The sequence below is a fragment of the Zootermopsis nevadensis genome, unplaced genomic scaffold (assembly GCF_977971745.1).
Source record: "Zootermopsis nevadensis isolate Lab colony 2312 unplaced genomic scaffold, Znev_1.0 Znev_ptg000001l, whole genome shotgun sequence".
NCBI lineage: Eukaryota > Metazoa > Arthropoda > Insecta > Blattodea > Termopsidae > Zootermopsis > Zootermopsis nevadensis.
The window spans coordinates 7,942,401-7,961,415 of NW_028259133.1; the positions used below are offsets into that span (position 1 = coordinate 7,942,401).

Sequence of the window (19,015 nt, forward strand, 5' to 3'; positions counted from 1 at the left end):
AGTTTATCGTTCAGATGGCTCTGGGGCCGACCTATCCAGTGGACTCCGGTAGATATTTTCCCAGGGATGAAGCGGACGAGGCTACTCACCCCAATCTAGTTGATGTCAAGAAAGAGGAGAGATATAAAATCAAGAAATCAAGAAATCAAAGGTTGACAATCAAGGTTGTATACCGTCCCACGCTACAATATATTCACTCCCTTGTACTTCTTCATGGAATGGTGTTTATAATAAGTACAAACTTTCTTTTGCATTCAATTGAAACAAACTAATATTACGTGCTACAAGCTGTTCTGTATATCAAATTCTTATCTGATATTTAACTTCTTTTAAATCAGTGCCGTGATTAATTTCTAAGTCGCAAATGATTTTATTTAGACCTTTCCATTTCTAAATGCAGTTCTACATACCTACCTAATGGAAAAAGAAGTAAACTGTATCATACTCTTGTCACTAGTTGTTAAAATCAATGTCTCAGCTTAGCAAGTGAAAGAATTTTTAGAACCTCAGCGTTTTTGTGATTCCATTTTGAGGAGCTAAGAGTCGATCAGCCAGCCAAGAAATTTGTCGTATATTATGGAACCTGGAGGATGAGTACCTTTTTCACAAGAGCTCACCACTTATCTCTATACTGATTTGTAAATCCAGTCCACATACTCCCACCTTCTATCTTTAATATCCGTTTATTTATCAATAATTTAGTACAATGTTTCCTTGGAAGAAATAATATAAATATTTTATGAGAAATCAAATTACTTTCATTCTAATTTATTAAATATTCTAGAAGATGAAGAAATTGATAATCTTACGTTGTAGCAAGAATGCCTTGAACGAATTAATATGCAATTAAATTAATTTGTAGATGATATAAATAAATGGAAAAAGAGCCTACTTCGCGTCAAGGCATTTCATGCCACTGTAGTAACAGGCTACGGACGCTAATAAAGAGGGGGAGAGAAATTTGTTTTTATCAGTGCAGCTCTGTAGTGCCGTATATCAGCAACGTATCTACCAAAATATCAGAGTTCACCGCTGGTTTATGAAAATTTGTTCCATCATATTCCTGACGTTACAAACATTAACACGTACAAAAGTAGAATATATATTTACTGATACCTAGTCTGATGCAGCCACGTGCTTTCCTGAAGGGGCTATCTTCGTTTATACGGATCATTTTTCTGAAGTGATCCGCAACCACTTTCAATTGCGACATGACCTACGTACACGAAAACAAGGCATTCTGATAGCAATGGCAGTGAACGTGCGCAATAATAATAGATCTGATAATAATACATTTCTGTTATTAGAGTGCTCGCCAGCCTTTAACAATCCAAGACTGAAATATATACAGAAACAAAAAATAAAAAATAAAATGATGGCAGTGAACTAAATATGGTCACCAAAAAAAGACTTTTCCCAGGGAAACTGGTGCTATTAAGAACAAAAAATAAAAATATTAATAATAGTTACCACTCTACAGCTACTTTCTGTCCTGAGTGGTTTCGCCAGTATGTCGGAAGGACAGACCTCTTTCTGCATATTGCTGAAATTTTGTTTGTTTTCATTTAGGGTCGTACAAATGTGAAAGAGAACTAGTGCTTTAGTGCTTTGTCGGTGTAGGCTAAATATAATTATATAGCTCTTGTGAAAATTTAGTTGCAGGAATGCGCCGTAAGGTAACTGATGTCTGAACTTAATTCATATGTAGATTTCCTAGTAGAAATTTATGTTGCTTTAAACATAGACCTTTTTGTATGTTTCATATTATTTAAAAATGTTTACTTTTTGTTTTATTCCAGTATCTGTTTATTATCAAAGATGTCATATAAGAATACGCTTATAATATGAATAACGCTATATCTGGGAATGAATATGTTAAAAAATGTAATGAACCGTCACGTAGACGCTTAGATCAAATGATGTTGAAGGCCAGTACTATTTTCTTTGATCAGTTTCTTCATAAATAATGTATTTTATTTAGCGGATTATTCAGAATGTCTTGATGAAGAAAATGACATGTTGGTATGGTTAATTTTGGAAATAGTTGGTTTAGAAACTCTGAAACATTGCATAGAACTGCAGCCGCGAAAACGTTAGTTAGCGTGTTTCTCAATTTAAATTTCCAGTGAGTACCATAGACAGAAAATAGCTTATTCTATATCAGGTATCATAATATTTAGTTCAGTTGACGAAGTTTGTGTATCCTTAACATTATGAGCAGAAATGTAAACATTATATTAAATTTTAAAAATTTTGCTTAGATTACATATTCTGTAGCGTGTTATAAATCTTTTAAAATCAAGAGTTATTTTACAAAAAAAGGCTAACTTTATACAATACAGTTTATATTTGGCATCGTTCCGTTGCATATTTTACGTTTGCTTATTTGTTGAAATCATGTTTTACTGAAATAATTATTATTGAATATCCTGTTCTTTAATTACTTGTTACACATCGTAGCGAATAAGTGAAATGCAACACAGACACATGAACTTATCACCTCTCCTAAGCTCTCTGTTATAGTCATTTCGTACAGTCGCCGTACCTACTACACTTTCTTCTTCAGTACAAGAGAAAGCACTCTGGAAGCCAAGGGGATTGCAAGTAGCTAGCTCGCTTTGCCTCTGAAAGTACGACACGTCACCCATCTAACCTTACACCCAATAAACAAAATGAGAAGGGTTACCTACATATATATATAATATAGCATTTATATGGCATAATACGTGCATAGGTCTAAAGTTTGGAAACCGGCAGGGAGTATGAGATACTGGGATGATGACGTAGAGAAAATATTCAATTTCCGTTTGCCTAACAGCATTCCCATGTAGAGAGAGACGGTGGTGGTATGAAATGTTTCGGTTATGGGGTAAGTGGGAAATGCAGTCTGCTGTAAGGGTGACAGAAATTCAATTTACACGTGACTCGCATAACGACAGCTAATGCCGTGCCCCCATGGTTATTTATGCTGTGAAGATTGTGTGTAGTTTGCAGCGACATGAAAAATACATAAGGCGCTCTAACTCAGTTTTTATACTGTTGATGGTATGTGTCTGCAAAATAATTTTTCCGAGTGTTTAATAATGCGTGGAAATAGAGTTTATATACTGCGTTTTTATAAAGTTCATAAAGTTCAATATTATTTGTTTATTTAATGGTATTCTGGGTTTCCCTGACTCCAGCAAACCGAATTCGTTTCAGTGCTTCGAAATGGCGTTGCATCTTTTTGGCCTCAGTAATGAATAAATTTGTTGTTGGTGCTGTCAGATGTATTTTACTGTGGCTTCCAACTAGCACTAACAGCAGGAACTGGCTGATCAGTGACATTCGTCCGAATATGAACGGTCACCATTAAAAACGCTTTTGAGACAACTTTGTCCACCTTCTATCTTTACATCCTACTTTTCTAAGGTAATCTTAATTATATTCTTCCATATTATTCTGGGTATTTCAATTGTATCTTCCTCTGAGATTTTCGATAAAATTTCAGTATATATTTGGACTTTCTTTTATAAACTATAATATTCATTGAGTACGAAATCAAAACATAAAACAGTGTTACAACTTTAGTTAGTAAATAGTACTGAATATTTTCTAATCACTCTTAAAATTATCTCGGCTCAAAACTGTCGTATTGACTTTTGTGCTTTGCAGTGTACCGTGTATTAAAATACAAACAAAAATATTTTATTCAGATGAATATTCCATTATGATATTTTTTTGAGTGTTTGCGCCGTGTAAACTCCTGGATACACACCAGACTTTCGAATAAACTTGCTCCCTCCATCTTCAGGCCTGAAAAAGCAGATGGTGTTTTTCTCCCAAAATTTAGCATTTTGATGGATGAATTAATGTGAATTAATTTCTTTGCCACTGATAATGACCTCTTCAGATCAAGCACGTTTAGCACTGATTGTCTTTTCAAGTGTAAACAGTTTTGTTTGTACGTGTTATTTTATATACTAGGTCTGATAGAGAGACAAGAAATGGTTATAGAATTTTGTTAGAGAAACCTGTGTGGCAGAGACTGCTTAAAGTAGCGATGCTACATCCCGTCATATTCTGCTTTGATAACATAGAAATAGCACAAAAACAACGAAGAAAACATTTTAATTATTTTATATCGATAAACGATGCAGACAACAACTAAATCCTTGTGCAATTCAAGGGAACAGTTTTTTGTTTTGATAGTGTTTCTGAAGAAGTACATGTGATAGTTATGGAATGCACACTTCATGGTGCTGTTAACAAAATGAACGAATACTCAAAGCTAAAGCTGTTCATAGGTGCCGTGTTTATTAGATGGGCAGACCTCTTCAATTCGAATAGTCCACTACAATTAAGAATCATAATAGAAATTTAATGTGATTTAGGAAATGTGACGAATGATTGTAGGTTTTTCAGGATTTAATTTGTCCGAATTTATTAATCACTTTCGTAGAACGCACAATTCAATGTAAAAATTTAACCAGCTGAGCTTAAAAATAACTTACACGACTCTTAAGTTGTGGCCGATCTTTAGTTTGCTGTATCAGACTAGGATTTATCTAGAACTAGTGCCTTTGAATAAAATTTTTACTTTATGGAAAAGAGTATTGCAAAAAAAAAAAAACCAAAAACCAAAAACGAATGGTCTAAATTCGTAATTGAAAGCAAAATCTCCCTCATATATTCTACCACATAAACTTTAATGTCGTAAGCATTTCCTAACCTTCTCGTATGTACACAATCTACACACGTTAATAGGTTATAAATCTATAGGCTCTTGTTTTGACTGTGGAATTTCTAAGCCTACCTCAACACCTAACAGCAGTTCATAAAACAGTAATTTCTAAGTTTTAAAAGGAGAGAAAAGGAGGTAGAGATATTAAACAACTGTAAACAAAGTTTATAAAATCATCACAACTGGATATTTATTAACATCAAAGTAACCGCGTAAAAGTGACATAAGTCTTAAACGGATTCTGTTGCTTTCCATCCCGCACTGAAGACGTAATTCCGTTGCGCTTAAAATGTTTGACCATTATATATAGTGAGTGGCTGTGTTATTGCTTCGCTAACGTGGATATAATCAGTGTTTATAGTGCCATCTTGGAGGTAATAAATCGTTTAATAGTTCTCCTCAGTGGTAAGGTAGTCTACTTCACGCCACAGAATGGCGTACCTGTGGCAGACTATCAAAGAGAAGACGTCGTTTGTAGGGTCACGTGGGGGATAAATTCTAAGTGATCGAGGCCGTCAACAGCGAAAGAAGAACAAGTGAGACAAATCCATGCAGGTGAATTTGTTTGCATGGCGATTATATTAGTGAAAAAGAATGGAATAGACTATACTAATTAAAGGGATGTCATTAATAAACGTTGTTAATGTTTATGAAATACAAAGCATATGCTACTATTCTAAAACATTTACTATTAACAAGTTGCTAATCTATGTATGATTTGAGGTTATCACAGCGGTGAGTATGAAGATTTCTGTCTTCTGGGTTGTTGCGCCGTGTAGTGTGTTAGATGTTTATCAGCGTTTCAGAGGTCATACTGCCTCCGTCATCAGGGCGATAAGTATGAAGATTTTTGTCTTCTGGGTTGTAGCGCTGTGTAGTATGGTAGATGATGACGGAGGCAGTATGACCTCTGAAACGCTGATAAACATCTAACACACTACACAGCGCAACAACCTAGAAGACAGATACGTATCTTCAAGTTGGCGATTCCTTGTCAAAAATTCAAGTCATGTGCCCAATGGGCGTGCTGCTCTGTCGCCACCCGGAAGACGCCGGATAGGGAATAGCAGGGTCGCCACATATGATACCTCGATATCTTACATTAAAATAATATCCTATACGTGGGTTATTCTTGTGTTTGCAGGCTGCAGTTTTCCGATGACAAGTTCCATGTAATGCCTCAAAGTGTTCGGCGCCGTGGACCGAAACATTCACTTCCAGCTCTCTAACAGGTAAACAGACACCCCAGTAGCTGGTAAATTATGTGTTCTATGTTTTCGGGGATTGCTTTTGTCATCATCCTTAGTGTCAAAGGCGTTGTGGCCTATTTGTTTCTGCGCTTCTAATACTAAAGTTGTTTGTTGTGAATCTTAAAGAAATATAGAGATGACCTGATATAAAGTAAAACAAGTTAGGGAAATCTGGCAAAGCCGAAAAGTTCTAGAATATTAGCAATAATTTGGACTGTTGACATTTACGAATGGCACCAACGACGTCACAGCTTGTCTGGGGTCAATGAACGTTGACCCTGTACAACAGCAGCTAAGGGGACCGAAGTCTGATTCATTTCTTCAGCTGAAATTCGCACAGCTATGGAACTTAAATCTTAGAGTACAGAGGGGAAACTAAATTGGGGATTTAAGGTTCTCACGGCGGAAAGTATGATAATGTCTTCTCGGATACTACTCATCGCCCTGATGATAAAGGCAATAAGTACCTCTCAAACGTTGGCAGATTTCTGTTATACTACATGGCGTAACTTCCAAGATATAGTCATTCTAGAGAACGAATTTAGTAAAATTTAGTTATAATCACTTAAGAAGAAGGTAAGAAATTCGAGCAGCCTCATACTGTATGTAGGCTAATCCCGACAATTTACAGTGCAGGCGCTATAAACTATTTATTTTTGCAAAAACAAAATATGTAGTCACTTTTGCGAGTTTAGTGGTGTTTTGGAATCATATTGAGCATGTAACAGGTACGCTGATAGCAACGTGAATCCATTTTGAAGAGCCGTTAAAAAAATGTGTTGACTGAGAGACTGCGTATTCAAAATTCTTTGCGCATTTTTCTTTTCTCCTAATGTGTTTGGTAACTCAACATCACTAGGTTGCATGTTTCACCGTAACTTTAAAATTCCAAATAATTTCCTTTTTAGAGACTTATTCCAATAATATTTGGTAACAAAATGCCAAATCAAAATTGTCGGTAAACATCTTTTAGGTCTATTATTAGTATGCTTTCACCTGTCGTAAATAATGCACATTGAATAACTGTAGGTAGTTGTGTTAATAGGGTAATGTACAATCAGTCACGTGTTGCAAGACAATACAGTGCTTTTAAGCTAGTGCCGAATCTAACTTTGTAGACAGTAGTAAAGTTAATAACCTCTGTCGAGCTTAACGTACTATATCATAGTTACAATAATGGGACTTAATTATAAACATAAAGAAGAAATTATTGCAGTCAGCAAAAGAAATTAAGAGATAAAGACTAACAGGTATGGGATAGAGTGAATTCAAATGGGGCATCAGGAGATAAATATTTTGTGAAGTCTACAGTCCTGCAATACATCTGACAAAATAAACCAAGGAGGAGATTTCTCAAGTCGTATTATGTAAATATAGGCCATTTGTCCGTAAAGTACAACATTCTGGCTTTAGTCACGGAAGGCGGCCTAGGAAACTGATCTTGTTTCTCTAAGTTCCTGTAACAAAAATGGTAAGAACTAAGTTTTTCTAAACTTGTGTGCTTTAGTTAAAATCTAACCGTGACGTTAATTTAGGTTTGTCACTTGTCACCCTATAAATCTGGAATTACAAGATCTTTGGATGGAGACAATTTCTTTTGGGGTTGAGGGACGAGGAGGGATGAATGAATGATGGAAACCAATTTTCTGCAAGCGACACTTAACAGAAGGGGACATCATGTGTTGTGGGTGTTTTCATCTTACCTCCCTCAAGTGGCTCCGCCTTGTATTCCCATAATTCGTTGCTGTTTTGGTTTTGGAGAAAACCCTAAACGTGACTTGAAGCCAACTGCAAGAGATTAAGATGTTTTAAAAGCTTTCTCGTGGGGTGGTTCACTTTTACGATCAATCACAAAACCTTTCTTCCCCCTTGTTGGGAACTTAACGCTTCGCGTGTGTTGATTGGTGCCAGCTATCAATTGCAGTTCTTAACAGTTCGTGCTGAATACAGATGCTGGACATATTCTTTGACAAACAAGGATTGATTTCCATCATTTTTAAAGATTTAGAATCATAACTACCAACTTAAGTTTGGGGCTTTAGCCCATCCTTTTGATGTAATTTCGAAACATTTAATCGCATTATCAGTAACGAAAAAAAAAGTTACATGAATAAAAGTATTAGTTACAAACGTATTAAATCCACTATTACTATTTATTTGTATCTGTTTGTTTATAATAAGAGAAAAGGCACAAGATTAATTTAGGTAGCACAGCAATAGCAACATTATTAATATTTATGATGTTAGTAGCAGTATCATTAGCAGTAGTAGTAAAATTGTAAAATTAAAAAAATACCCTACTCTCATAATAATTATAATAATTATTATTTTCATTGAGTCATTATTAGCAATTAACAAATATTTTTGGTAAGCTTATATACCTAATTTCATAGATAAGATTCTTATTGAAAAAGTTATAAAAGCTCATATAATCAGGAAATTTTCCACCTTTTATGGAATCCATAGTTTCGCGATCCTATTCACTAGATCCCTCAGCTGGCACCTGCCACTATTTTCAAATAAGATTTTTGTTATGACAATTCTTAACTTAAGTTAGATCGTACTTATTATTAATTATTTATATTCGGCCCAGTTTATTTGTATCAAATAATTAATAGCTGTTCGAAATTCACAAATAGTTTTAATATAGTCTGTTACAAGAATCCTTAAAATGTCTGTTTGATTTCGCTGCCTGGAACTTGCAGAATTTCAATTATACTGTTGTACATGCGACGGAATAAGCTCAAAAACATTAACAAAAGCCTATTTTAATACTGTATCTATAAAGAGTAAGCAAAGAGCATTTACGTACCATTTGGGTAAAATAACACACGTCTTCTTTGTTAAATGTTTCTGAAATGCGCCTTAAGGTCCTAGATTGGATGAAGTATAAGGTCTGTTATAATCGGACGGACAGTACGACTAGCAAGACTGGTGAGATGGTGCCAGTATGGTCATAAGACTGTATTATTCAGTTCATTTGTGTGGATCTCCCTTGTGGTTGAAGTGGTTTTTTTTTTTGGCGCAGTAAAAGCTAGGGAAAGTGAAAAAAAAATCATCATGATATTTTAAGAAAAAGATCAACTAAATATAACACGAGCGGAAACCAAAATAGTAAACTATCCAATGGAAAATGGTAGTCTCCGATGCCAATTTAGCACGATTGTCAAAATAATGGTAATTTACTTTCCTTTTCATCCTAAACGAATTAGCCTACGACTTTTCATTTGAAATTTGTTTCCTAAAACAGTTAAGGAAACACATTCCTTCAAATTTTTTAACGTTTACAGTGGCACTCCGGTAAGAAAGAATCAGTTTTTTGCCGGTTGAGTGAACTTAAATTCAAGATATCCATAATTCTTCTTACTTTTTAAAAGATTGTTAACAATTTATTTAATATTTACCACAGTCGGTTACTAAAGTCCTTCCTACGTGAATCAGTAAAATAAATCTTAAGTTGAGAATATGCCAAAGCTTAAGTAACACTTTCTGTCTACAGTCTCAATGTGAAAAATTTCAGTCCGAAACACGATTCACACATAAATATTAATTAAATGTTAGATATTTTATTTTACCTCATCAAATATCTAGCAAGATCTTCGTAACGTTGACTCTTAATGATAGTAGATATGAACACAAATTTGAGAAGGTGTACAATAAAGGCAGACATGTGTGAAGTTTCTTCGTCTGGTTTTTGTTGTTTCATTTAGATATCCTTTCGTGGTATAAATAAGAGAGGTCAGTACGTAAATGGCTTGTTTTGCAACAGAAAATATGAGGGTGATAACTGGAATCCAATAAGATTTTTCAAAACTTTATTTTTTTGTTCACACCAACTTCAATATAGGGCAGTTTTATAACTCAAGTTCGGAGTGAAAATGAAAAGATAAAATAGCACAATCTCTTCTCCTGAAGTAGTTGAACAGTCAGCCATATCCTCAAGAGGAAATCTGGAAAACATGGAGCGAGTTTTCATAATTATGGTTGTTCAGAAATACCAAGTGTTATTCTTTTACACGGCTAGATTGTAAAGGAAAACTGTGTTACACAAGATTTATTAACTCAAAAGCGTCTTGAAAACAAGTGCAAGATACTGAATCATCCTGTGATGTTTATTACCTTGTGTCAGAACGATTACAGAGAATGAATAAATTTCGAAAAGAAACTAGACGACTATCTGTTTTAAGGTACAATAAACCAATTACAATCCGAGATAAGTTATAAATTTTACTTTATCCAATTCGACGGAGCAGAGTTATTCTCGAGATACTAATGTTCGCTCCATCCATCCATCCATCCAATGGCTCGACACCTCATATCGGGCGTTGGCCTCCTCAATTTTCTGCCTCCATGAAGATTTATTGCGGCCATTTTCCAATTTCGTCATTGGATCAGACCGGCAGAATCTCGTCTCGCAGCATCTTCCCATCTTCCTCTAGGTCTTTCCACCGTTCTTGTACCTTCAAACTTAGCATTTAGGTCTTTCTTAAGGGTTCTTGTGCCATCCATTCTAATGTTCGCTCAAACAGTTCATTACTGTGTTCACAGGAGACAGACACTGGTCTGGATCCAGAAGCCAATAAATTCAGTACACACACGCACACGCTCACATTGTATTATCTCCACATTCATTTTAATATTATACTTCCCTTTTTTTATAGAAGTCTGAAATGTTGTGTTTCCTTTAGGTTTTCCGACTAAAAGTCTGGGAATATTTCTCATTCATTATACTTGTCATTTATCTAACTCTCATTAAAATGAGTAAGTTATTTTACATGGTTACTTATATATTCGGTGACTTGCAACATCTGTAGACACGTTTTTAAAATATTTTACCTTTTTTATAGGCAGAGTATTTCGGATGTATAAAACTAGGTTGAAAATTCGAGAAAAGTCATGACTAATCTCAAAATTAAAACCAACATTTTCTGTGCAGTTATCCCTCAGAGGCGTAGATGCAATTAAGGCTACGTACGGGCCAATTTATAAACTGGACTCTGCCCTTATGCTCACTGTAATCTGATCAAGCATTTATAAGTGCAGTAATGAAAATCTAAAAATACCATAATTTTCTTTTTGATAAAAACCATAGTCATAATTTTCCTTATGTGTATTTTAAATGGAGTCTTCTTTTAGATTCGTCTTATGTCTTTTATTTTTAGTTAAATTTTAAGAAAATGTGTTTTGAGAAAGTTGCTTTGAAGTGTCTGAAAACTGACTTAAAATATCCCGTTGCAATCTCACTGGATTTGTATTTCTTATTGATATTCCTCCTTCACATTGCATCATTAGAAGAGTGTACTTACTACAGAAACAAACACTACATTAAAAGACTAAGAGATTATAGTTCTTGGAAGACACTGTGTACAGCAACACACACAAACACACATAAAGGATAAAAAAAGAAGACGGACGATGATAATCATGACGAAGGAATACAAAAATTCCTTGTGGATGTTAGAAAGATGTTGCAAGCCAGCCATGTTGGCAGTCTATACAATTTATACTAGAAGGATGTGTTCCTGTCTTCACCGCCAAGGAGCGTCCTAGCCCAACTGGAGCCAATTCAAATAAACATTTTTTTTCAGCCTCCCCACCCATACTGCTTTTGAAAACAAAGACCGACTTTCTTCTACAAATGCGGGCGTAGAACCAACCAATACCAACATCGTATCTAATCTCCGGAAAGAGTCAGTCATGAACAGAGATAAAGTCATTTCTGGAAAGCCAGTAGTTGCTAACCTGCCAAAGATGTTCCCAGACCTTTAATGGAATGTGAAGGTTAACTATTGTGTTTATAAGCACTCTCCACTAGAAGCTGTTTTAATTTTGTTTGATCCAGTACGTCTGTAATCCATTTTAAAACAGACAGGGATTGAGAAATAGCCATACTTGTGACACATGTCACAACATGTAATAAACAGCCTCGCCATGTTCTTTTTTTACTGTAATGCGTTTGCTGTTTAAGATGTCGCCGCCTGGGATCACACTTTATAAAAGCAAGTAACTACCACAAGGCCCCACTAAGCAACGTTTTGCACTTTTATTGGTACAGGGCTGAACACAGAAGATTGTGGCAGTGCTGGGGTTGTTAATGGCCTACTCCTTATTCATTCATTCGTCCATTTATTTATTCGCTCATTAATATCCTTTTTTGTTTCAACTTTCTGTTTACTTTTTGCATTCCCAAGACGTCGCTTTCCCTCACACACTGTACGTACTTTTAATCTTTCTGACGCGTGTTACAGACCCCGCCCATCTTATCTTTCTTCACTTGGTCATCTTCATATTATTTGATGAACAGTGCAAATTATGAAGGTGTTCATTATGCAGTTGTCTGCAGTCCCCCAATAACCTCTTCAGAACCCTCATTTCTAACCACATAACCAGATTTCACACCTATAAAAACAAGTAAAATTATCTTTTACACACAATTAATAAGAGATTTAACTTATTTCACGGTGTTTATTGATTTCAAAGAGCTTAAAATTGTCGTGCCCACACCAACAGGCATGTCTACTTCATACGTATAATTACTTAACAATATTTATATTCTCAGAATTTTCAATTAAGCAACAGAACGGGAAAAGCAAATTCACGGTAAATTATTACAGTGACATGTTCACATGGTTGTGTGTCCCAGCATAAGATTAAACACATTTACTCCGAGACCAGTAAGTAGGCCTATCGAGTCAAAGATGAAACTCCTATCTTAGGACCGAGGGTATGATAATGTGCTTCTTGGTCAGGCTATCGGATACCTCATTACGTAGTGACAGACAAAAATGAATTAACAGTGGAATGAAGATTAGCGGAAGAAGTCCAGTAACTCGGAGACAAATTTGGTTCTGTGACACTTTCCCCACCACGAATCGTAATTGAAACAGTACTAAACCCGGGTCTGTGTGGTGAGAAACTAGCGTCTAGCTGCCTGACGAATGACATGGCCAAATATTGCTATATTCATTTCCCTTCTCCAGTGACAATAAAATAATCGAAACACCACAGAGTATTTTATACAGAGTGATTCAGAAGTTCCTTGTGCATATTTAAATTCAAGCAATGGAAGTGAGAAGTCTTGCTTCCACATAAGTTACCGAGGACTTCTGTGGCTATGGACTTACTAATCAGTTTGCTCTTCTAACACTTATGTGTTTCCCACAGGTCCACAGGGACTTGTGAATCGGCCTGTATAATCCAGTCTAGTGTTGAAACGAGTGGTCTCCCTGAGATTACTACATTGCGGTGCATGCACGTATCTGTGATGCGACACTTTGAAGCTGTTAATAGGTCACTCACATAGAAACATTTCCATATTTTCTTGGCAACAAGTTGTTGGTGCCGTAGGTCAGCATTCAGTGTTTATATGTGGTGCATGTTCGCTTTTAACGACCAACAAAACTGCCTTTTTAATTGCCCTTTAAAAAGTCTCCCATCAAACAGAGCAATTCATGTGTACGGCATCATTACTGAACGCTATCTGCCATTCAGACAAGGAAATAATTTTTTCCAGATACATAGAGAGAACAGTTATTACATTTGACTTGATAAGTTTGCTATTCAGTTAGATACGTTCTTTTCTTTTATGAACGACTGTAGCTGTTGACATTATATTATTACGGTATTTTAGGCACAGCAGAAATGTAATAAAAATCGCTTTGTGTCCTGTGACTATTTTGCACCATAATCATGAACAATATTGGGCAAATTAGAACTTTCCACCTCCACAGAGTTCACAGTATTTGAAATATCCGCGGCCATACACAACCCATGTTCTTATTTTGGACCAAATTTTTCCCTTCTTATTTTACAAATTATTTAAAATAATTCTGAGGTTTATAAAAAAAATTAGTAAAAGATTTATTCTATTTTCGCAAATATCTCATTTCGCCGCATGTGTTACGTTATAGATCAGCTACTCCTAAAATGTTCAGAATCGAAAGGATATTAAATGATAATTGAAGCCGAATTTTTCGCTATCATCAACTTAAAAATTTACTATTCTCAGTCTAGAGACGTACAAAGCCTAATGCAACTAAATCAAAGGATCAAACTCTCCTTGAGAATTTAATGGTAGCACAACTAGTCAATAAATTTCAGCCTTTCATGATACCAAAGCCCTTAAAACATAATCGTTTTCAAAATTTCAGCCTCAGCTCCTTGTTCCGAGCCAGATAAATCCGGTCTCTGTATTTACACTTTGTTCCTTTTAAACTCATTTCAATAGTATCCTCCCATTATTTCCTACTCTACCAAATAATTTCACCCCTTCAGACTCCGCTATTAAAATTTCTAAAGAATTTTTCATTTCTCCCATGCGTGATACACGACTTGCTTATTTCATACCCCTTGATTTTGTCAGTAATACTTAAATAAAGCCCAGGACAGGGACCAATGGAGAGCTTTGGTTTATTCGGTGATGAACCCTTAGGTTCATTAGGCCATCTAGTTAGTTAATTAATACTTGAATAATATGCTCACAAATTATGACATCATCACTGCCACTAAACAGAAATGCAGTAAATAAAATTAACTCCATTAAATTCCATTAACCAATGAATTGCTTTTGTTCTTACAGGGTAGCTTGCGTTTTCCCTCCTGCCACACTGGCCAGTATACAAGGTAAGAGAAACAATTCCGAAAATACATATTTAAAAATTACGATGTTTTCTGTATTTTTCTAATTGTTCCGATTTATATTTATGATTCTGATTGTTTAACAAGCTATGAATCTCATTACGTTCACAGAGTTTCTTTGTGATCTATTTTACGTATTGTGTGGCCTCCAGCATGTGAAAATATTTTAACATATTCTGCTAAGTGCGTTTGTATTGTGCATTTATTTCCTACGTTGTTTTACATTTAGAAAATAAGGCATGGCTTTTATACATTATCAGTTTGTAACTGCATGATATTTCATCCTGTAGCTTACGGCTTTTTCATTCTAAAAACTACTTCCAGTATTTACAAAAGAAGCTCAACTCACATTACATCATTTCTTTCTCTCATTGCTGAGTGGTTAATTAGCGCATTTAAACGAATGACTATCCTATGGCGATGGCTAAGTGTCAACATTAATTGTTATAACTTAGTATTTAATGTTGTAACTATCTAGTTTTTCACAAACATAAAACTTAGGAGTATTAAGATTGAATAGTTTGCACAAAATATAATTTTCGGAATAATTTTCAGATGGCTGTACTCAGACAGACTCATCGTCTGTCGAATCTATCTTAAACATAAAATAATAGAAGTGGTAATTATTTTCACAGATATAGGCGTACTTCTGACTTTTACAAAAATCTACTCATAAAGCTACATTTTTTCCTTGAAGGATTGTTATATTAATGTTTTGACTGCTCATTATATTAAATTAAAAACACAATTTACATGATATATTAAAACTTCATTATGACCAGGATTTCGTTCTATTTTCTCTTACAAATCTCTTTTTTATGGAAAGAATAATGAGTTTTTCCTGATTTTCTCATTGTCGTAATTAGCCACAAAGAGGAAATGTAAGAATTTTTCTCTCACTGCATTCATATTTTGAGAATTGTAAATTTATAACATTTGTCTGATTGAGACTGTATAGTACAACATAAAATAATTGCAAATCTCTAGAGATATGGAAGATTTCGAGCATTCTTTATTTTATGTTATTGTTAACATAATTCATATAGAAAAAGAGAAAGATTATAAGAACGAGTATAAAACAGCGGCGAATGTGAAGCTGAACTAAACTGTCACATTGCATTGTTCAGTGGCTCTATTTTATACGGGATTTTAAGTGTTCTGGATAAATACGTGTGTTGATTTCTGGTCACTTTAGTATATTTCTGTTAAGACTTTGGTAGTATCATTTCTTGGACAAGTTATTTCTTTTGCGTATCTACTTTTAGGCATGAGCTTATTCTGTTCTTTTACTTTTTTCTCTCCTCTCACTTGTCCGTATTTCACTTTCTAAGCCATAAAAAAATTCTTATAACAGAAGTTTACCTTGATTTACAATAAGATACGTGCACGAAGCATGAATTTAAATTTTTCTGCATGAACTTCCTTGCAAGTTATGTGTGGCACTACTTAGGTCTAATATGTTTACTTTTCTTTCAGTGTGTACATGTATATATATATATATATATATATATATATATAATATTATGTGACAAATCTCTTTGTGTCTTATATGCGTATCTGTAGTGTATTTCCAAGTTTGTCTGCATGGTTATAATTACGTAAATAACTAATTATGTGATTAAGTAATTGATTTTAGTTTAAGGACAATAATTATTTCGTGTTGTATTATAAACAGATAGTAGCTCAACACATACTTAATCAGGTCTATTGTAATATATATGATTGGATTGAGGGTAAACACTCAGATAATGATATTAAATTAAATACCTTTTTGAAGTTAATTCTTCTGTAAAGGCTTGCTGACGAAGTCCCTGGTTGAAGTTGATTCCTCTGTAGAGACTGGCTGATTAATTTAACGAGGCAAGTTATAAAATTAGATATACGCAGTACCTGCTTCTGGCTGTTATTAATTTAGTCTGTAATCAATATTGTAAACATGAAATAGGATGTTAGATTACAAGAAGATTGCTGACATTGTTACTTAACGAAATATTTTCTTCGTAAGAAACTGTGAGCAGGTCTAAAACACTTACAATATTAAATTACCAAATATGTTTACTTTTTATACCAAATTCCTGCTGTCACAAATACTTTAAACCGTAGTTTATTTATCATCATATGGAGTGTGGCACCTTTTCGTCTCCTAGATGATTACGAACGTTTCAGTGGAAGGAATCGCCTCAACACGCATGGTTAATCGCTTTCACCTTCATAATTATCTTCAACCCTAAAGACAGAAGTGACAGGTGTTTTTAAATCGTAGTTACATATAAGTGCACAGGGTGTCAGAACCTACAAAACCACAATTTACTGAAAATCTCAGGTCTTGCCTGCTACTAGCCTCTGCGTTTGGAATGTATTCTTATTTTATGTAGAAAAAGAGGAACATTAGCTTCAAAATTTTATTAACATAAATTATACATGTAGATGTACAGAGGAGCAGATTGCGACACTGATCATTATCTGGTGGTAGCAAAAGTGAGGGAGCGGCTTTCAGTAAGTAGACGAACTAAACAAAATTTTGACACAGAAAGATTTCATTTGAAAAAATTAAGTGAGGGAGAGGCAAAGGAACAATATCAAGTTGAAATTTCGAATAGGTTTCAAATTTTAGAGACAAATGAGGATAATGAAAGTGTGGACATCAACAGGGAGTGGGAAAATGTCAGAAACTGCATCAAAATTTCAGCAAAAGAGAAACTAGGATACTACAGGAGAAAGCAAAATAAACCGTGGTTTGATGAAGAATGTTCAAAATTAATAGATCGAAGGAAGCAAACAAAATTTCAATGGTTGCAGAACCCAAACAAAACAAATGCGGATAATCTATGTAACGTGAGACGTGAGGCTAGTAGAACCTTTAGGACTAAGAAAAGGGAATACCTGAAGGGCAAAATTGCTGAACTTGAGACAAATAATAAGGAAAAAAACATCAGAGACCTGTACAGAGGCATTAATAACTTTAAGAAAGGATATCAACCCCAGACCAATTTGGTAAAGGATGATAGTGGCAATTTGCTTGCAGATCCAATAAAAATTGTGAATAGGTGGAAAAATTTCTTTAGCGAGCTCTTAAATGTTCATGATACTGGTGATATTAGACAGATTAAAATGCATACAGCTGAACTGTTGGTGCCAGAACCTAGCTTAGATGAAGTGGAACTAGCCATTGGGAAGTTGAAAAGTTATAAATCTCCAGGAATTGATCAGATTCCGGCCGAATTAATTAAAGCAGGTGGCAAAGGGTTGCATATGAGGATCCATAAGCTTATTCAGTTAATTTGGGATAAGGAAGAGATGCCACAACAATGGAAGGAATCCATAATTATTCCTATTCATAAGAAGGGGGACAAGACTGAGTGTGGTAATTACCGAGGAATTTCGCTGCTATCAACCTCATACAAAATTCTATCCAACATTCTTTTGGCAAGATTAACCCCATATGCGAATGAAATTATTGGGGATCATCAGTGTGGGTTCAGACGAAACAGATCAACGATTGATCAGATCTTTTGCATTCGTCAGATACTAGAGAAAAAATGGGAGTTCGGTGGGACCGTACATCAGTTATTCATAGATTTCAAAAAAGCCTATGACTCTGTGAAGAGAGAAGTGCTATATAATATTCTTATTGAATTTGGTATACCAAAGAAGCTAGTGGGTCTAATAAAAATGTGCTTAAATGAAACCTGTAGCAAAATTCGAGTAGGTAAATATGTATCTGAGACATTCCTCATCAAGAACGGTCTAAAACAAGGAGATGCTTTGTCTCCCTTGCTCTTTAACTTTGCGCTAGAATACGCCATCAGGAAGGTCCAAGGTAGGCAGGAGGGTTTGCAATTGAATGGGACACATCAGCTATTGGCATATGCTGATGATGTTAATTTATTGGGGGACGATATAAATACAATAAAGAGGAACGCAGAAGTTTTACTAGAGGCTGGTAGACAAGTGGGGCTGGAAGTAAATTCAGAAAAAAACTAAGTACATGTTAGTATCTCGTCATCAGAAGACAGGTGGCAAAATTATCTTAGGGTGGCTAATAAATCCTTTGAAAGGGTTACAAAGTTCAAATATTTGGGAACAACAATAACAAATCAAAATGATACTTGTGAGGAAGTTAGGAGGAGACTAAATTCCGGAAATGCTTGCTACTTCTCAGTCCAAAATATTTTGTCTTCCCGTCTGATTTCTAAGAACCTGAAAATTAAAGTATACAAAACAATAATCTTGCCTGTTGTTTTGTATGGGTGCGAAACATGGTCTCTCACTCAGAGGGAGGAACACAGATTGCAGGTGTTTGAGAATCGGGTGTTGAGGAGGATATTTGGGCCTAAGAGGGAAGACGATGGGGCGTGGAGAAAACTGCACAATGACGAGCTTAAAAATCTGTACTGCTCCCCCA

The 19,015-nt window shown here is 35.1% G+C and overlaps 1 protein-coding gene across 6 annotated transcripts in view; it reads left to right on the top strand.

Annotated features, from left to right (window-relative positions):
* The window catches only part of Abd-B (Homeobox protein abdominal B), a 314,220-nt gene that overhangs the window by 245,458 nt on the left and 49,747 nt on the right, over nt 1–19,015 (top strand). For all 6 annotated transcript variants that reach the window (XM_087342396.1, XM_087342392.1, XM_087342389.1 and 3 more), the window contains 2 exons: nt 5,868–5,955; nt 14,552–14,595. The gene's annotated coding sequence lies outside the window, so the exon portion shown is untranslated. The remainder of the gene's footprint in view (nt 1–5,867; nt 5,956–14,551; nt 14,596–19,015) is intronic.